Genomic DNA, 18,133 nt, shown 5'->3' on the forward strand with positions numbered 1-18,133 from the left:
TTTTCGAAAATTTTCAACCATCCGGTCTTCTACAGGAAGAACCTACAGAGTTTCTGGCACAGTTTTTACAAATTGTTGACACAGTACATGATAAGAAAGTAGATCAGGATGTCTACAGATTATTACTGTTTCCATTTGCTGTAAAAGACCAAGCCAAGAGGTGGTTAAATAACCAACCTAAGGCTAGCATAAGGACATAGAAACAGCTGACAGAAAAATTCCTGAATCAATACTTTCCTCCAAAACGGATGACACAGCTAAAGCTGGACATCCAAGGCTTTAAACAAGGAGATAATGAATCTCTTTATGATGCCTGGGAGAGATACAGAGAGATGCTACGAAAATGCCCCTCTAAAATGTTTTCAGAGTGGGGTCAGTTAGACATCTTCTATTATGGGCTTACAGAAAGGGCTCAGCTTTCTCTAGATTACTCAGCTGGTGGATCTATCCACATGAGAAAGACAATTGAAGAAGCTCAAGAGCTCATTGATACAGTTGCCAGAAATCAGCATCTGTACCTAAGCAGTAACCCTTCCATAAAAGAAGAGGTTAAAACAGTAACTGCTGAACTCAATCCTGCAGAACAAGCTGCTGAATTCAATCAGCAATTGGATTTTCTAACAAAACAGTTAGCCGAATTCAAGGAGAGACTACAAGAGACAAGGATGGCTAACATAAATATGGAAGAACAATTAAAGCAAACAAAGCAGCAGCTATCAAAACAAATAACAGAAGAATGCCAAGCAGTTCAATTAAGAAGTGGGAAAACATTAAATGCCCCACCTCAAGGCAGCAGGAAGCCAAGAAATGAGCAAATTATCCAAATTCCATCTGAGGACAGTAAAAGCCCAGGGAAAAATAATTCTGGCGCTAAAACGCCAGAAATTGGGTGGAAGGCTGGCGCTGAACGCCCAAACCATGCTCAAGACTGGCGTTCAACGCCAGAAACAAGCAAGGAACTGGCGTTGAACGCCCAAAGGAAGCACAGTTTTGGCGTTCAGGCGCCAAGAACAGATGAGGAGTTGGTGTCTAACGCCACTCCAGCTTCCAACCCTGGCTTTCAAATTCCAGTGAGGGATCAGACACCTGCAAGTGCTGATAATAAATCCCTCAAGAAGGCTTCTCAACCTACCTCTGCAGGAAATAAACCTGTAGCAACTAAGGTTGAGGAATACAAAGCCAAGATGCCTTATCCTCAAAAGCTTCTCAAAGAGGAGCAGGATAAGCAATTTGCCCGCTTTGCAGACTATCTCAGGACTCTTGAAATAAAGATTCCGTTTGCAGAGGCACTTGAGCAAATACCCTCTTATGCCAACTTCATGAAAGATATCTTGAGTCATAAGAAGGATTGGAGAGAAACTGAAAGAGTTCTCCTCACTGAAGAATGATATTACTGATTTTTGGATGGCTATTCAGTTTACAACCAAATTGCAGTAGATCCTCAGGACCAAGAGAAAATAGCATTCACATGTCCTTCTGGAGTGTTTGCCTACAGAAGGATGCCTTTTGGTCTGTGTAATGCACCTGCAACCTTTCAGAGGTGCATGCTCTCTATCTTCTCAGATATGGTAGAGAAGTTTCTGGAAGTCTTCATGGATGACTTTTAAGTATTTGGAGACTCATTCAGCTCCTGCCTTAACCATTTAGCACTTGTTCTGAAAAGATGCCAAGAGACCAACCTAGTTTTAAAATGGGAAAAATGTCACTTTATGGTGACTGAAAGGATTGTCCTTGGGCATAAAATTTCAAACAAGGGAATAGAGGTGGATCAAGCTAAAGTTAAAGTAATTGAAAAATTACCACCACCTGCCAATGTTAAGGCAATCAGAAGCTTTCTGGGGCATGCATGATTCTATAGAAGGTTTATAAAGGATTTTTCAAAAATTGCAAAACCTCTTAGCAATCTGCTAGTTGCTAACACACCATTTGTGTTTGACACAAAGTGTCTGCAGGCGTTTGAAACCCTGAAAGCTAAGCTGGTCACAGCACCAGTTATTTCTGCACCAGACTGGACATTACCATTCAAACTAATGTGTGATGCCAGTGACCATACCATTGGTGCAGTATTGGGACAGAGGCATAACAAGCTTCTGCATGTCATTTATTATGCTAGCAGTGTTTTAAATGATGCCTAGAAAAATTACACAACCACAGAAAAAGAAATACTTGCAGTGGTTTATGCCATTGACAAGTTTAGATCCTACTTAGTAGGATCAAAAGTGATTGTGTACACTGACCATGCTGCTCTTAAATATCTACTCACAAAGCAGGATTCAAAGCCTAGGCTCATAAGATGGGTGTTGCTTCTGCAAGAGTTTGATATAGAAATAAGAGACAGAAAGGGGACAGAGAATCAAGTAGCTGATCACCTGTCCCGGATAGGACCAGTAGCAGGAGCATCCCTCCCTCCTACTGAGATCTCTGAAACCTTTCCGGATGAGCAATTGTTTGCTATTCAGGAAGCTCTGTGGTTTGCAGACATTGCAAACTATAAGACACAAGGTTCTCCTTCTGTAACCATGGAGAGGAAGCATGAAAAGCTTCTCTCACTGCAGAGTCAACCAAAGCCCCCACAGTCAAACTCTAAGTTTGGTGTTGGGAGGCCATAACCAAACTCTAAGTTTGGTGTTGAACCCCCATATTCAAACTCTAAGTTTGGTGTTGGGAGGTCCCAACCTTGCTCTGATTATCTGTGAGGCTCCATGAGAGCTCACTGTCAAGCTATTGACATTAAAGAAGCGCTTGTTGGGAGGCAACCCAATGTTATTTAATTATATCTATTTATTTTTCATGGCTATTTTATGTTTTCTTTAGGTTGATGATCATGTAAAGTCACAAAAACAAATGGAAATTCAAAAACAGAATGAAAAACAGCATGAAAAATAGCACACTCTAGAGGAAGATCATTCTGGCGTTTAAACGCCAGAAACAAGCATCAGTCTGGCGTTTAACGCCAGAAACAAGCACCAAGCTGGCGTTTAACGCCAGAAACAAGCATCAGTCCGGCGTTAAACGCCAGAAACAAGCAGCAGTCTGGCGTTAAATGCCAGGATTGCACAGTAAGGGCATTTTGTACGCCTAATTGGAGCAGGGATGCTAAATCCTTGATCCCACTAGATCTGTAGACCCCACATGATCCCCACCTACCTCACCATTCAAATTCAAACCATTTCCCTCCCAAACCCACCCATTCACACACTTCCATCTCCTCCATCTTCTCCACTTCTTTCTTCTTTTGCTCGAGGACGAGCAAACCTTTTAAGTTTGGTGTGGTAGAGCAATTGACTGCAGATCAAAGAGCTATGAGGAAAGAGCAACAAAGGCTAGGAAGAGACATAGAGGAGCTCAAGAGCACCATTAGTTCTTCAAGAAGAGGAAGACGCCACCCTCATTAAGGTGGACCCATTCCTTAATCTCCTTGTTCTTATTTTCCTGTTTTTCGTTTACTATGCTTCATGTTTAATTATGTTTGTGTCTTTACTATATGATCACTAGTACCTAAGTGTCTATGTCCTAAAGATATGAATGTCCTATGAATCCATCACCCTTCTTAAATGAAAATTGATTTCTGAAAAAGAAAAAGAAGTACATGAATTTCGAATTTTAAAATAGTTTAATTATTTTGATGTGGTGGCAATACTTTTTGTTTTCTGAATGAATGCTTGAACAGTGCATATGTCTTTTGAATTTGTTGTTTATGAATGTTAAAATTGTTGGCTCTTGAAAGAATGATGAAAAAGGAGAAATGTTATTTGATAATCTGAAAAATCATAAAAATGATTCTTGAAGCAAGAAAAAGCAGTGAAGAACAAAGCTTGCAAAAAAAAAGAAGAAAAAAAAGAAGAAAAAGCAAGCAGAAAAAGCCAAAAGCTCTTTAAACCAAAAGGCAAGAGCAAAAAGCCAATAGCCCTTAAAACCAAAAGGCAAGGGTAATAAAAAGGATCCAAGGCTTTGAGCATCAGTGGATAGGAGGGCCTGGAGGGCCTAAATCCTGGCCTAAGAGGATAAAGTGAGATGCCAAAACTGTTCAGAAGCATAAAGCTAATAGCCCCGCTCATCTAATTAACACTGATCTTCATAGATGTTTTTGGAATTCATTGTATATTCTCTTCTTTTTATCCTACTTTGTTTTTAGTTGTTTGGGGACAAGCAACAATTTAAGTTTGGTGTTGTGATGAGCGGATAATTTATACGCTTTTTGGCATTGTTTTTACTTAGTTTTTAGTATGATTTAGTTGGTTTTTAGTATATTTTTATTAGTTTTTAATTAAAAATCATATTTCTAGATTTTACTATGAGTTTGTGTGTTTTTCTGTGATTTCAGGTATTTTCTGGCTGAAATTGAGGGAGTTGAGCAAAAATCTGATTCAGGCTGAAAAAGGACTGCTGATGCTGTTGGATTCTGACCCCCCTGCACACAAAGTGGATTTTCTGGAGCTACAGAACTCCAAATGGCACGCTCTCAATTGCGTTGAAAAGTAGACATCCAGGGCTTTCCAGAAATATATAATAGTCCATACTTTGCTCAAGGATAGATGACATAAACTGGCGTTTAACGCCAGTTCCATGTTGTAGTCTGGCGTCCAACGCCAGAAACAAGTTACAAGTTGGAGTTCAACGCCAGAAACAGGTTACAACCTGGCGTTGAACGCCCAAAACAGCCCAAGCACGTGAGAAGCTTTAGTCTCAGCCCCAGCACACACCAAGTGGGCCCCAGAAGTGGATTTCTGTACTATCTATCATAGTTTACTCATTTTCTGTAAACCTAGGTTACTAGTTTAGTATTTAAACAACTTTTAGAGATTTATTTTGAATCTCGTGACATTTTAGATCTGAAATTTGTACCTTTTGGCAGCATGAGTCTCTAAACTCCATTGTTCGGGGTGAGGAGCTCTGCAGAGTCTTGATGAATTAATGCAATTATCTCTGTTTTCCATTCAAAAACGCTTGTTCCTATCTAAGATGTTTATTCGAGCTTCACTATGAAGAAGGTGATGATCCGTGACACTCATCACCTTCCTCAATCCATGAACGTGTGCCTGACAACCACCTCCGTTCTACATCATATTGAATGAGTATCTCTTAGATTTCTTAATCAGAATCTTCGTGGTATAAGCTAGAATTGATGGCGGCATTCATGAGAATCCAAAAAGTCTAAACCTTGTCTGTGGTATTCCGAGTAGGATTCAAGGATTGAATGGCTGTGACAAGCTTCAAACTCGCGATTATTGGGCGTAGTGACAGACGCAAAAGAATCAAGGGATTCTATTCCGACATGATCGAGAACCAACAGATGATTAGCCGTGCTGTGACAGAGCATTTGGACCATTTTCACTGAGAGGACGGGAAGTAGCCATTGACAACGGTGACACCTTACATACAGCTTGTCATGGAAGGAGCCTTGCGTGTGTGAAGAGGAGTACAAGAGAAAAATTGAAATAAAGAAGACAAAGCATCTCCAAAACCCCAACATATTCTCCATTATTGAGTAACAAGTATTTATTTCATGCCCTTTATTCCTTGCAATCAAATTTGATAAGTGAATTGTTTCACTGTTTTCCTAACTAAGAGTTACAAGGTAACCATAGATTGCTTCAAGCCAACAATCTCCGTGGAATCGACCCTTACTCACGTAAGGTATTACTTGGACGACCCAGTGCACTTGCTGGTTAGTGGTACGAGTTGTAAAAAGTGTGATTTACAATTCGTGCACCATCGTGCTTCCCCTCGGCTGGAAGTTGTTTACAGTCTTTCATTGTTTCTGAGTGTCTCTGTTCCTTCTTTAGATCACTGCTCTACTACATTTGTTGTGAGTTTTCTTTGTGTTATTTTCTTGGTTATTATTTGTTGTTTAGTGTCCACACTAATTGATTTATATTTCCAAATATTAATTTTAATTAGTTGTTAAAAGATTTTTGGAATTTACTACAAATGATGTTGATTTATGGATTTATGAATGACAAAAACTAACTTCGATCCGTACGCGTTCATTCCCTGAAAGGTTCTACCTTCACATTGATTTATATAATTTATTTCTAATGTATTATCTTTGGTTCTTTATCATTCACAATTGATTAATAACTTGTCAATACAAGACGAACTTTAATTTTGTCGACTGTACATAAAGGTTTGCAAGTCAAAATTTAAAGTTTTAACTATATCAAGTTGTATCAGTAGTTCTATATAAGATATTAGAGGCCTTAATTTGTACTATGCACATAGATTATAACTGGATTACATAGAATATATGGTAAATTGTTTGATAAAGTCTTTTGGTTGCATTTCTCTACCAACTAATATATTTTAACAGAGAATTTTTTCTTAATTGTACAATTTTTTAATCCAAGTCTATGTATGAAAAATTTGCCAAAGTTTGAATGGTCAAATATTTTAATGTTTTTATCACATTGAGGATAAAAGTTCAAAGTTACTGAGAATACAAGCTTTATCAAGAAGCTAAATAAAGACCTTAGTTATTTTTTTTAAACTGTGTTGATCAATCTTGTGCTGTCATACGTTATTATCTTTAATTTTTAACTAATACTTTATTAAAATCTTAATCAAATTTGATAGAATTTAATTATATTGTATTGAGTAATGAGGAAACTTGTTAATTGTTATAATTGGGAGTAACATTTACAAAACTTGTTTTTAAGAGTATCAGGTTTTTTTTAATATGTTTTTTTTTTTTTGAAATATGTTACAAATATTAGCAATAAGCTTATTTAAAAGATATTGTCTACTTTGTTATAAAAATGGCTGCATTGAAATATTAATTGGTTTGATTTATTTACTTGTTTGTATTCATTATCCTTGCTATTTTAAATTAATAATTTGAATGCATTCTTTTCATGTTAGATGTGATATTTAGTTTAGTTTAATCATTTGTTTGGTTATATTAAAACCTTAAATTTCATATTTTTTTATTTTTGGTATTTTTATATATCCATCTCTCTAAGAAGTGTATAACAATATTATTTTGTATAAAAGTTTGAAAATATGCCTAGGGGACCTCGGTACAGTTGTATCCCTGATGCCGGTTCTGATGCCAAAACTCAGCATATCAATGCTTAGACGTCCATAAAAAAATAAATCGTTTCGTCCACCGCGTATTGAAACACGGCTAGCTTAGTCAACTTAGAATGATGTCGGTGAAGCTCTCGTACAACGCACAGAGACTGAACATGTTGTTGAGGTTGCCCAAATATCTTCGAAGGATGAAGATTATGATCCCGAGGCCGATGATGTTGAGTCATCGGATGATCACGTTGACAACTTATTTGCCAAAGTATAAGTTGTAGGTCATAACAATCCCAACGGTCGCAAAGATACGAATTATTAGAATGTTGATGTTGTTGGTAAAATGTTTTCTTCCTATCTTGAATTTTTTATTATAATTAGATCACTTTAGTATTCTATTTAATTTTTGGGCAACGATAATGACACAAAATCTTGTTATTTCTTTCTTAGAGGATGACATCACAAAAAGGATGAATTTGAATGTCAAGGAGGCTATAGCACTTCCTCCTGGTAGACATATCATAATAGGGTTTAATACAGAGTTGCAACATATTGGTCAGACAGCTGGGCTATTAAGTGGGTTTTTTTTAGCGAGTTTGGGTGCTAACTTTCAACATTTTTCCATTAATGAAGAGACTTGGAAGACAATGGACATTGCTCTAAAGGAACATGCATATGACTCAGTAAAGGTATAATTTTAGTTTTAATAGCTTCTTATGTTATATGAAATATGATCTCTGTCCTTATTTTTTCTTGTCTTCATATTCATCGCATTATGTCTCAAATTTGTAGCGGACCTTTCAATATGAGGAGGATGACAATGGAAAAATAAAGTGGGTAATTATTCAAAGGATAGGAAAAATCTAGAAGAAAACAAGAAGTAACTTATTTCATAAGTTTTACGATGAGAGAAAGAAGTTAGAAAAAAATGCTAAGCGTAAGCCATCACGAATAAATACACAACAGTGGAAATAATATCTTCAATATCGATTAAAGGACTCTACGAAGGTAATTAATATTGAATTAGTATTTCATTTAATATCCAATTTTAAACCTTTTGAATTCATAAATAAAATGATTGATTGACTGTGATAGAATTAAAAATCCAAAATACCCTTCCATTATGTTTCTAAACCTTAAAACAAAAAGGGCACCATAAAGGAGCCATTAAGTTCTAAAATTCATTATATGCTCAATTGTATTTGTGTCTTTATTTATAGGATAAGTGTAGACAAAATGTTTTAAATTAGTCAAAGCAACTTTATACACATACTGGGAGTTCCAAGACATTGGCAAGGCGAAAGGATGAAGAGGTAATAATGTCTATTATTTTTCATATATTTTTTCGTATTTTGTGATATTCATTTGTTAGATATATGATCGTGAAAATATTTAATGTTATAGGAGAAATTACAGAAAAGGCGCATTAGTAGAGGAGAGGTATAGACTATAGTTCATAAAAAAAGGATGGCTCGTATATCCATGAAGATGCGCGTGTTGTTGGAGTAAGTATTATTTTATAATTTTTACTTCTCTTGTTGTATTCATGTTACTAACTTTGAAATCACAATAACCCAATTCTGGTATGTCTTTAGGAAGCAATTGTGAATATCGAGAGCCAAGATAGTTCCTCGAATGAGCTTTCACAAAATGATTCGCTTGCACAAGTGTTGGAAAAGAGCATTCAGGACGAGTTCGGGGTGTAGGTTTTGGACCATCTACAACCTTAATTATTCGTAATACTACACAACAATTGAACTCTAGGGTGTGAATTGAGGAGTATCACAAAGAGATTACATAATTGAAGGCAGTGGCAGCAAAACTAAAGACAAAGGCAACAGAAGAGAAGACAACTAGACAAACAATGGAGAATCTGTGAGATACCTAATCCAACAGCAGGGAGATACTTTGCCACCCGACGTTGCTATAGATTGAAATCTTTGAAAAACACACTGAAATAGATAAAGATCTTTTAACAATCTAATTTTTTTGTTTGCTTTATGAACCATGCACTTCGAGGACAAATTGCTATTAACTATATTATTTTTGCAGTTATATTTTTTATTATTCTAGCATTGTTTTTTACTTGAATTATATTTTTTATTATAATCAATTGGAAATTAATTAAATTAATATCTAACATCTCAAATTAAAAGATAGAAAAATGGTGATTGTGATTTGGAATAAAAATTCAAATAAACTAGAGAAATGAAAAACGAAAATAAGAAACTTAGTGGCAATTTTTATTAGCTGCTGCAAAAAAATAACTAGTTGTTCGACCGATATACCCCGCAACAGGCATCAATCAGTTTCCGAGGATAGCAGCGGCTATTAACTGCCATAAAAAGTCTTCACTGTAAAATACCATTTAGCAGTGGTTATTTGAACGGTTGTAGAAAACTGCTGCTAAGGGTTTAGCCATGCTCTATCTTGGAAGGGTCTCCCAACCGTTGCTATATGTTTTGCTGCAGTAAAAAAATCACCGCTATCTGGACAAACAACCGCCGCTATGTGCCGTGTTTGTTGTAATGATGCACCAAAGTTTAACTTATTGCACATAAGATATTCCTTTGATAATATATTAATTTAGGTTTTTCTGGTACAATGACGTCTTGCATTTACTTCAACTTTAAAAAGTTTGTACATAAATGGAAGTTATTAGTATTCCAAGTCAAATGATTTTGTTTTTATAAGAATATGTGTTCTTTGAAGTGCTGTGTGTTCATTCCAGAAAAACTATTTTCAAAGAGACCAAAAAACATGGCTTGTGGTACACTTGAAGTTGTTTTGATCATTGCCAAAGGCCTTGATGGCAATGATTTCCCGGCAATTGCTATGATACTAATTATTATTGTAACACCCTAACTATCAAATCTCACATTTTCGGCTGCGCAACTCTGATAGATCGGACATTACGATGACTCTTATACTATTTAATACTAAAATATGAGCCTGTTTAAAACTTTAATCCGCAATATCTCTCCAAAAATACTTTTACTATGAAACGTACATCCATACATACAATACAACTTACAAAACTCTCAAAGAGTACATACATACATACATATATATATATATATATATATTAAATAACTTTACAAGCATTAACCAATACAAATACTATCCCTCTTACATAACGTATAAAGATAAAGGCGAGGGAACAATATATAATAACTAAAGCAATAAAGAGCATCTCAATGGTAACTAAATAAGCTCTTCGTGACTTCTGCGTCCAAACCTGAAAGGGAAAATTGTAGGGGAGTGAGAACATCATCCTCGAAAGGGTTCTCACCGTAGGGTTACAGAATTACTATAATAGGATACGTGAAGGTAAACCGTACCAGTGATTAATAACCATCTTATGCCTCTTTTCAAAAACAACAGTTTACAGTAAATGTAAAGTCTGAAAATCTTTTCTGAAAGAGGAACTGTTCAATCCTTAAAAACTTAAAGCCTTTCAAAAGGTTTATCTAAGCTGAACCAAATAGCCTTTCATACTTTTCCAAACCAGAAACACAAAACCAAAACCAACCATCGGTCCATCTCATTTCAACCACGGCCCTAGGGCCAAACAACCCAACCAACAAGCAATCACCACAATCCAACAGAGTCTCGATCGCAAACACAGATAGGAAGATCAAGCACAAACAAACAGTTACAACAAGTAGAACAAATAGCAGTTAATCACAAGTAATCACAAAGGCAAACCAAGTACAATATGCACACCTAAACAATGTCACATAGATGCATATGATACATGCCTGTCCTAGTGGCTGATGATATCATCTATCGGTTATAAACTCAACCCGACAAGTCTTGGTAGCTAACCATTGGACTTGTCGGGTTGTTTTAAAGTGGCATGTGCTATTTTAAATGAAGTTTTGAAAGCTTCCTTCTTTAGTAGAAACCTGTCCGTTGGTAACGCATTACTTAATTCCCTTACCAACTTATAAACAACTTTTTACCTTGGATTCTCTTTTCTAAATAGAGTTTAACTTTCTCTTTCGTCCTTGCTATAATTTTTATACACGCTTGTTTGAATATGGACTTTGAGAATTTTTGAACAAGCATTCGATTTTCATTTCGAGTTTTATGATTGCTTTAGGTTAGGTTGTGCACCTAACTATCTTTCTAAAATATTTGAGGAAATATTTTAGCTACCTGTGTGCACTTTGTTTTTGAAATTCTACATAATCTACTTCAAACATGATTGTATTGGGTTTGAGATATTCTGTGAGCTTTGTCTTGGGTTTGAGATATTCTTTTCTGTAAACCTCATACTCCTTCGACTCAGCTTGAAATTGTCTCAAACTAATGCGTTGATTATCTTCTTATTGATCCTATTGAATTTCTTTGGTCCAAGGGTTATCTTTGGAGTTGTCAATTGATTTATTTCTAGCAAACTTCTCTGCTTAAGCATCTTTGTTTACCTGGAATTGGATACATTCTCTCAAATCTATGAGTACTATCCTTGACATTTGACTCTCCTTTCTAAAATCTTGTATCCTTCTGAGTAGACTCGAGAATTATTTGATATCACGTGCGACTTGTAGATGTAGTAATGCGATGCGTTAGTTTTTTTAAGACGTGATATGTGTATACAAAAGTTAAAGTGGTAGGTGTGCAACGTTATGAGTTGTGGGTGTTTTGTTCCTTGCGAACGGGTTTGCGGGTGTTAGGCTTATGACCGGATATGGGGTTTATAAAGTGCTTGATGGAGTTGGAAAGTTGAAGCTTTGAGGTTGATATGAGATTAGTGTGCGGATGTTAAGCACGTCGTTTTAACTCATCCTGTTTTATAGCCTTCGATGCTTTACTCTACTATCACACGATTGACCCATATCATCTTTTGCATTGAGCCTACCTTGTAACGTTTGCTTTGCAATCACACTCCTACCTTTGCATCCTTATGCATATGACAATCAAAATATTTGAAAACCGTATATATGTCTATATGTTGAGATATTTTTGCTTCTTCCTCAAATGTGTTCAAAGGTGAACTGTTGTGAAATTTCTTTCGTTTTGTATCAATTTTTGAGGACGAAAATTTTTATAAGGTGGGTAGAATGTAAGACCCAGAACTTTTGAAAAAGGGCTATCATGAGCTAATTTCAAATTCAGTATTTCTGTAGCTTTAATTTCAAAATTTTCTTTATTAAAGAAAATTAAAGCAAGTTTTGATTTATTGAATTTGAAATAAGTTATAGTTATTATCCAATTTTACAATTATTCGATTATTTTCTATATTTAAATTATAAAGTTGGCAGTTATGAAATAATAGGGATTTTACATGATTTGGACTAAATAATTTATATTTTAAGATATTAATACTGCTATTTTGGAAAATGAAGAAATTAAGTATATTATCTCTAATTTTTGGATTTGAACATTTTATTGGAAATAAAATGTGAAATCGATGAGCAAGTAGTATTTCTATACATTATTATTGTTGGATTAGAAATTATTTCTAATTACTATATCAATCCGAATTTTATTTGAAATTACCCCTAACCCTAATTTTCAAAAATGAAACCCTAACTCAACAACCCGTTACCCGACCCGGTTCCCTTTTCCCCCACACCCAGCAGTAGCCGAAATCCTTTCTCCCCCAAAACAGTAGCACACGGTCTCCTTTCCCATTTCCAAGAAAAGAAAAAAAATGAACGAAGCAAAGAAAAGGAAAGGCAGAATTAGGGAAGAGGGGAGAAGAGGGAGGCGGCGCGGTGGGTGCCACTACCACCATCGCCGCCGTCACTAACAGAGGGAGAGGGAGATTGAGTCGCGGCGGAGGGAGCTCGCCGTCGCGCCACCACGTCGCCACCGATTTTTTGCCACCATGAAGCCGCCGTTCTAGCCTAAGTAAGAGAGAGATCGAGGTGACGCGAGGGAGAATGGGAGCCATCGTGCTCTGCCGCTACTAGCTCCGCCACATCCTACGCCGCCGAGGGTCCCGTTCTTGTCAGATCCGTCGCCGTCTGGCTGTCGCACCACCGCGTCTCTGTCATCGCTGAGTTGGGAGAGAGAGCTGCGGGGAGAGGGAGGCCGTGCGTTTCGTCGTGCGCGTCATCGCCAAAGGACCGCCGCTGACCCGTCCTACGCGAGGCTAACGCCGCCGTTTCTGTCGCCGTTAGCGCCGCCGAGGCTCCGGCCATCACCATCGTTGAGGGAGCTCACTGGAGTTGCTGGACACTGCCACCACTCTGTCTGGTTCTATGTTGAGTCACGCTGTCGGGCCTAGCCACCGGAAAACGCCACTACCGTCGCCCGAAAATTTTGTCGGTAAGGGTTTTAGGTCGATTCTCCTTTCCGTTGAGTTTCTGGGAACCTCATTGTCTCTGTAAGCTATTTAGGTCAGCACTGCCGCTTGAGGTGGCTACCGAGCTACCGCCGAACCGGTTTAGAGACTGCCGCTATTTCAGTTCAACCGTTCCTTCTTCGGTTCAGTAAGCGTTTTCGATTTGAAAGCCCTTTAGTTACTATTCCGTTATCATACACTGAGGTTTTGCGACGTTAATTGCTATAAGATTGAGTTTTGGTTGTTATATGTTGCGATTAGAGTCGTTGTGATTGTTGAGAAAGCAGGTGGAGCCGAGTTGTTGGTTGCCGTCAATTCGGGTTGAGGCGGAAAGGACTCTGTTTGGCATTTGGGCTATGGTTTTGCATATTGAGGTAGGGGCTTTTTCTGAAAACTATATTTTATATATTGGAATTATTACATATGGATATTGATGTGAGACATGGTATATTTGGTGATTGTATCAGTCTTATGTATGGTTTGGTTGACTTGAAAGATTATGAATGTTTGTTTGACTGGATTATTATGAGGCTTTGTGAAACAAAATGCTTTTGAAGTTGATTCTTTTAAATCTTTGAAATCGAGTTTAATCCGTTGGGAATTGATTTGAGTTGAGTTGATTTCCTTGATAATGTGAAAAATAGAATATACTCTTTGATTCAGCTTGGTCTGCTTTAAATGATTTGGTTTTGATAAATGATTGTTGCTGAACAATGATTTGATTTTGAAACGGTTTCCCTGAAATATGAAAATGAGGTGACTGTTGGATTTAGCTTGCCTTTGAACTGATTTTTGGATTTTGGGCTGTTGAAGAGGATTGTGAAACGGTTTTGTTGGGAACCGGGTGGCAAGGTCCAAGTTTTAGGGGAGGTGCTGCCGAAATTCCGGTAGAATCCGGGACTTTACTAAAATGTTATTCGGAAACTCATGAGTTAAAGACTTCTACTATGTTATCTGAATTATTAAGAAAGGGATGACTTATGCTTCTGAAATGAATTGTTAAAAAGGAAATTGTGATTTAGTCTTGTTTCTTAAGAAAAGTATTATATTTTCCTTATGAATAAGTTATTTAGATGAAACTTATGCTTTAAGGCTATTTTAAATGTGAAAAGGGTTTATGCCTTTGAATTTGACTTGAGGGTTTCAATTCGAGAAGTTTCAGTGATTTTGAAAGAACCTGAACGTCTATTGACAAGTTTCATTCTAAAATATTTTGGGAAAAGTTTTAAGTACTCTTTGAGTTCTGAATTTTTGCAAGACTAAAATAATTTGAGCAGTTGAAACGCTTTAGAATTTCTCATGGGGTTGAAGCTGGTTTTTGTTTAAGTAAAGGAAACGGCTTTGAAAAGAGTAATTGATTACATGACTCGGTTTGGCTTAGATCCTATTTTGTTACTCAAATCAGGAAGCCAAGGTTTTAATGATTTTAAGTGAATTTGAGGAAATAAGTTATGTTAATCTCCCCTAAAGACTTGAGACTCTGTCGAGGAACTTTTGTTATAAAATTCTATTTTTGGATGGATGATTTTGAATATTTCTAAATAAATCTTTAACTTGCCATGGTTATGGAGGTTTTGGAAAGAGGATGCCGAGAGTGGCATTGTTTTCAAAAAGGGAACTCACCTTGAGAAAAAGGGGCTTGTGAGCCTGAGATGATTTGAGAAATGAGATCTTTAAAGCCAAGGCTAAAAAGAGCTGAAATTTGATTTCAAAATAAATTGAATTGAGAAAAGTGATTTATGGCTTAAATGCCGATTTTATGAATTTGATGATGTTGAATGGTGGAAGTGCTATTCTGTTATGAGCCGGAATGGCTGTGTATGATAATGAATCATGGCTGATTGCGAAATGTGTTATGAGCCGGATGGCTGAGATGAATGTTGATTCATGGCTGAGAATGAATGTATATATGTTAAAATATGGATAATTGTGATTTTGTACTAACACTATCAGAGACATGAGTTCCCCTGGAAGAAAGCAGTGGCTAGCCACCACGTGCTCCAGGTGGAGACTCGAGACTCTGTTGACCCTATGTCGTAAGTGTGACTGGGCACTGTGAAAGTCCCGGATGAGCTCGGCCCCATGAATATACACCAGTGAGGGTGTTGGATATGGACTATGATTATGATCACGATGATGATCAAGAATAACTCGAGTTGGGGATGCACGACAGAGGGACAGTCCAATGGTTAGCTACCAGGACTTGTCAGGTTGGCTATATAACTGACGGATGATATCATCAGCCACTAGGACAGGCATGCATCATATGCATCTATGTGACATTGTTTGGGTGTGCATATTGTACTTGGTTTGCCTTTGTGATTACCTGTGATTAACTGCTATTTGTTCTATTTGCTGTAACTGTTTGTTTGTGCTTGAACTTCCTATCTGTGTTTGCGACTAGGACTCTGTTGGACTGTGGTGATTGGTTGTTGGTTGGGTTGTTTGGGCCTAGGGCCGTGGTTGAAATGAGATGGACCGATGGTTGGTTTCGGTTTTGTATTTCTAGTTTGGAAAAATATGAAAGGCTATTTGGTTCAGCTTAGATAAACCTTTTGAAAGGCTTTTGAGTTTTAAAAAATTGAACAGTTCCTCTTTCAAAAAAGATTTTCGGATTTTTCTTTTATAATAAACCGTTGATTTTGAAAAGATACATAAGGTGGTTAGCAATCACTGTAACGATTTTATCTCTCGTATCCTATTATAGTAATTCTGCAACCCTACGGTGGAAACCCTTTCGAGGATGATGTTCTCACCCCCCTACAATTTCCCCTTTCAGGATATGGACGTAGAAGTCACGAAGAGCTTATCTAGTTGTTGTCGTGATGTTTGTATTGCTTTAGTTATTATATATTGTTCCCTCGCTTTTATCTTTATACTTTATGTAAGAGGGATAGGAATTGTATTGGTTAATGCTTGTAAAGTTATTATATATATGTATGTACTCTTTGTGAGTTTTTGTAAGTTGTATGGTATGTATGGATGTACGTTTCATAGTAAAAGTACTTTGGGAGTGGTATTGCGGTTTAAAGTTTTAAACATGCTCATATTTTAGTATTAAATAGTATAAGAGTCGTCATAATGTCTGATCTATTAGAGTCGCGCAGTCGAAAGCGTGAGCTTTGATAGTTAGGGTGTTACAATTATTATTATTATTATTATTATTATTATTATTATTATTATTATTATTATCATGTTATGATGATTGGATCTAGATATTGTTAATTATCAAGTTAAAAGATTTTAATGGATTCTTTCTTTGATCTGATTCATAGGGTTTTTTATTTTTCATTTTTATTTATTTTCTGGTTTTTAATTAGAAAAGTGATGATTATTCAGATTGGTTAGGATCATGCTCTGTTAATGTTTATTTTATGTCTCAATGAGCACCAAACATTGATCTTTATTTGATTCTCTCATACTGTTCTCAAGAACACAAAAGCACTATGGCAAAAGGTGCATTTTTCTTTTCTTTTTTTTTCCTCTAGCAAATTTGATGATGTTTGATACTTTAACATTTTCTCTATGGTGAAGTTGATAACTGTTATTATGAATTTGCAGGTGCTGGATCTAACCCACAATGGAATGAAGGCTTTCTTTAACGTGTGTGTATGCATCTACAGGATTCCTCTAGATACAGTGTTTGATGAGGGTAGCCATCCATAAACTTCTTACAATGTTGTGAAGGACAAAGAATACTACAGAGGGAATAAGGTTGCTTTCACTTTTACTGCTGAGGTAATTCTAGAATCTGTATTTTCTAATACTTCTCATCATGCTTTGATGCAAAATCATCTATTCAAATAGAAACCATTAACTTCTGCAGAGAGCTGGTGCTGGCCAAGACGAATATGGTGGATAGGAGGAGAGTTATAGTGGATGGAATGAATCAACTAAGTGAAGGATTACAATATTCATAACATGCAGCGAATCAGAATTAATGAAGTAATTCTAAAGATCTATTTTGTGCTTAAAACTTTATTCAAGTATCATAAATCAAATCCAAATACTTGAATACACTAGTAAAAATAAATTTTTCCTTCGATGGTACAAAGACGCTATGCTTATCCACACCGAGACCAACCTTTGCTTTTAACTCCTTGAATCAATAGACTTCTGATATAAATTGAGAAAATCTTTTTGCAACTCTTTGTTTACCACCAAATTCTTCTCTAAGAATTAGACCTATAACTATTTGTGCAAGGTAAAGTAATAAAACTTGTGTATTTTCTTTACTCTCGTTATACATAAATATATAGTGTGAGATTTCTTAGTGATTTTAAATCAATTTAAATTTAAATCAAATCTTATTATTTCAAACTTAAATATTTCAAATTTTATAAATAATATCGAGTAAACTACAAAAATGATACTCGAAAATTTGTATGAATGATTATATATTTTTTGAAAAATAAAAAGAAAAATCTAGAGATTAAATTTTATTCTAAAAATTTTTGTCTACGTTTTAAATATTTATTCAAATATTGCCACAAAAATTTAGATATACTGAATAAGTCGTTTGCTAAATGGTGCACGAAATTGTGATGTCCAGACTCGAACAATTCCTGACAACGTGAGCAACTTGGTACGCATAATCGTGATTACACTTTAATTATGTAAAATTTATAGCTCTTTCTTTCCCTGGCAATGGCGCCAAGAACATGGTGCCAATACCATGGTTCACAACTTCGATACAACTAACCAGCGAAGAGGAGATGGATTGTGAGTGGTGAATAAGTGATGGGGAAGAGAGATTGAGGTGATTGGTAAAGGGTTTTTGGGGAAGAGTGTTTATGGGGCTGTGTGAAAGTGGGGTGA

At 36.3% G+C, this 18,133-nt stretch overlaps 1 long non-coding RNA gene and 1 pseudogene across 1 annotated transcript; both read left to right on the forward strand.

The window, feature by feature from the left end:
* LOC110266833 lies at positions 9,604–17,177 on the forward strand (annotated as a pseudogene).
* Positions 13,612–16,264, forward strand: LOC110266275. Its single transcript, XR_002353465.1, has 2 exons — positions 13,612–13,689; positions 16,095–16,264. It is a non-coding gene; the product is annotated as an uncharacterized LOC110266275 (long non-coding RNA).

Source organism: Arachis ipaensis, chromosome B09, assembly GCF_000816755.2.
Source record: "Arachis ipaensis cultivar K30076 chromosome B09, Araip1.1, whole genome shotgun sequence".
In the NCBI taxonomy this organism is placed as follows: Eukaryota; Viridiplantae; Streptophyta; class Magnoliopsida; order Fabales; family Fabaceae; genus Arachis; species Arachis ipaensis.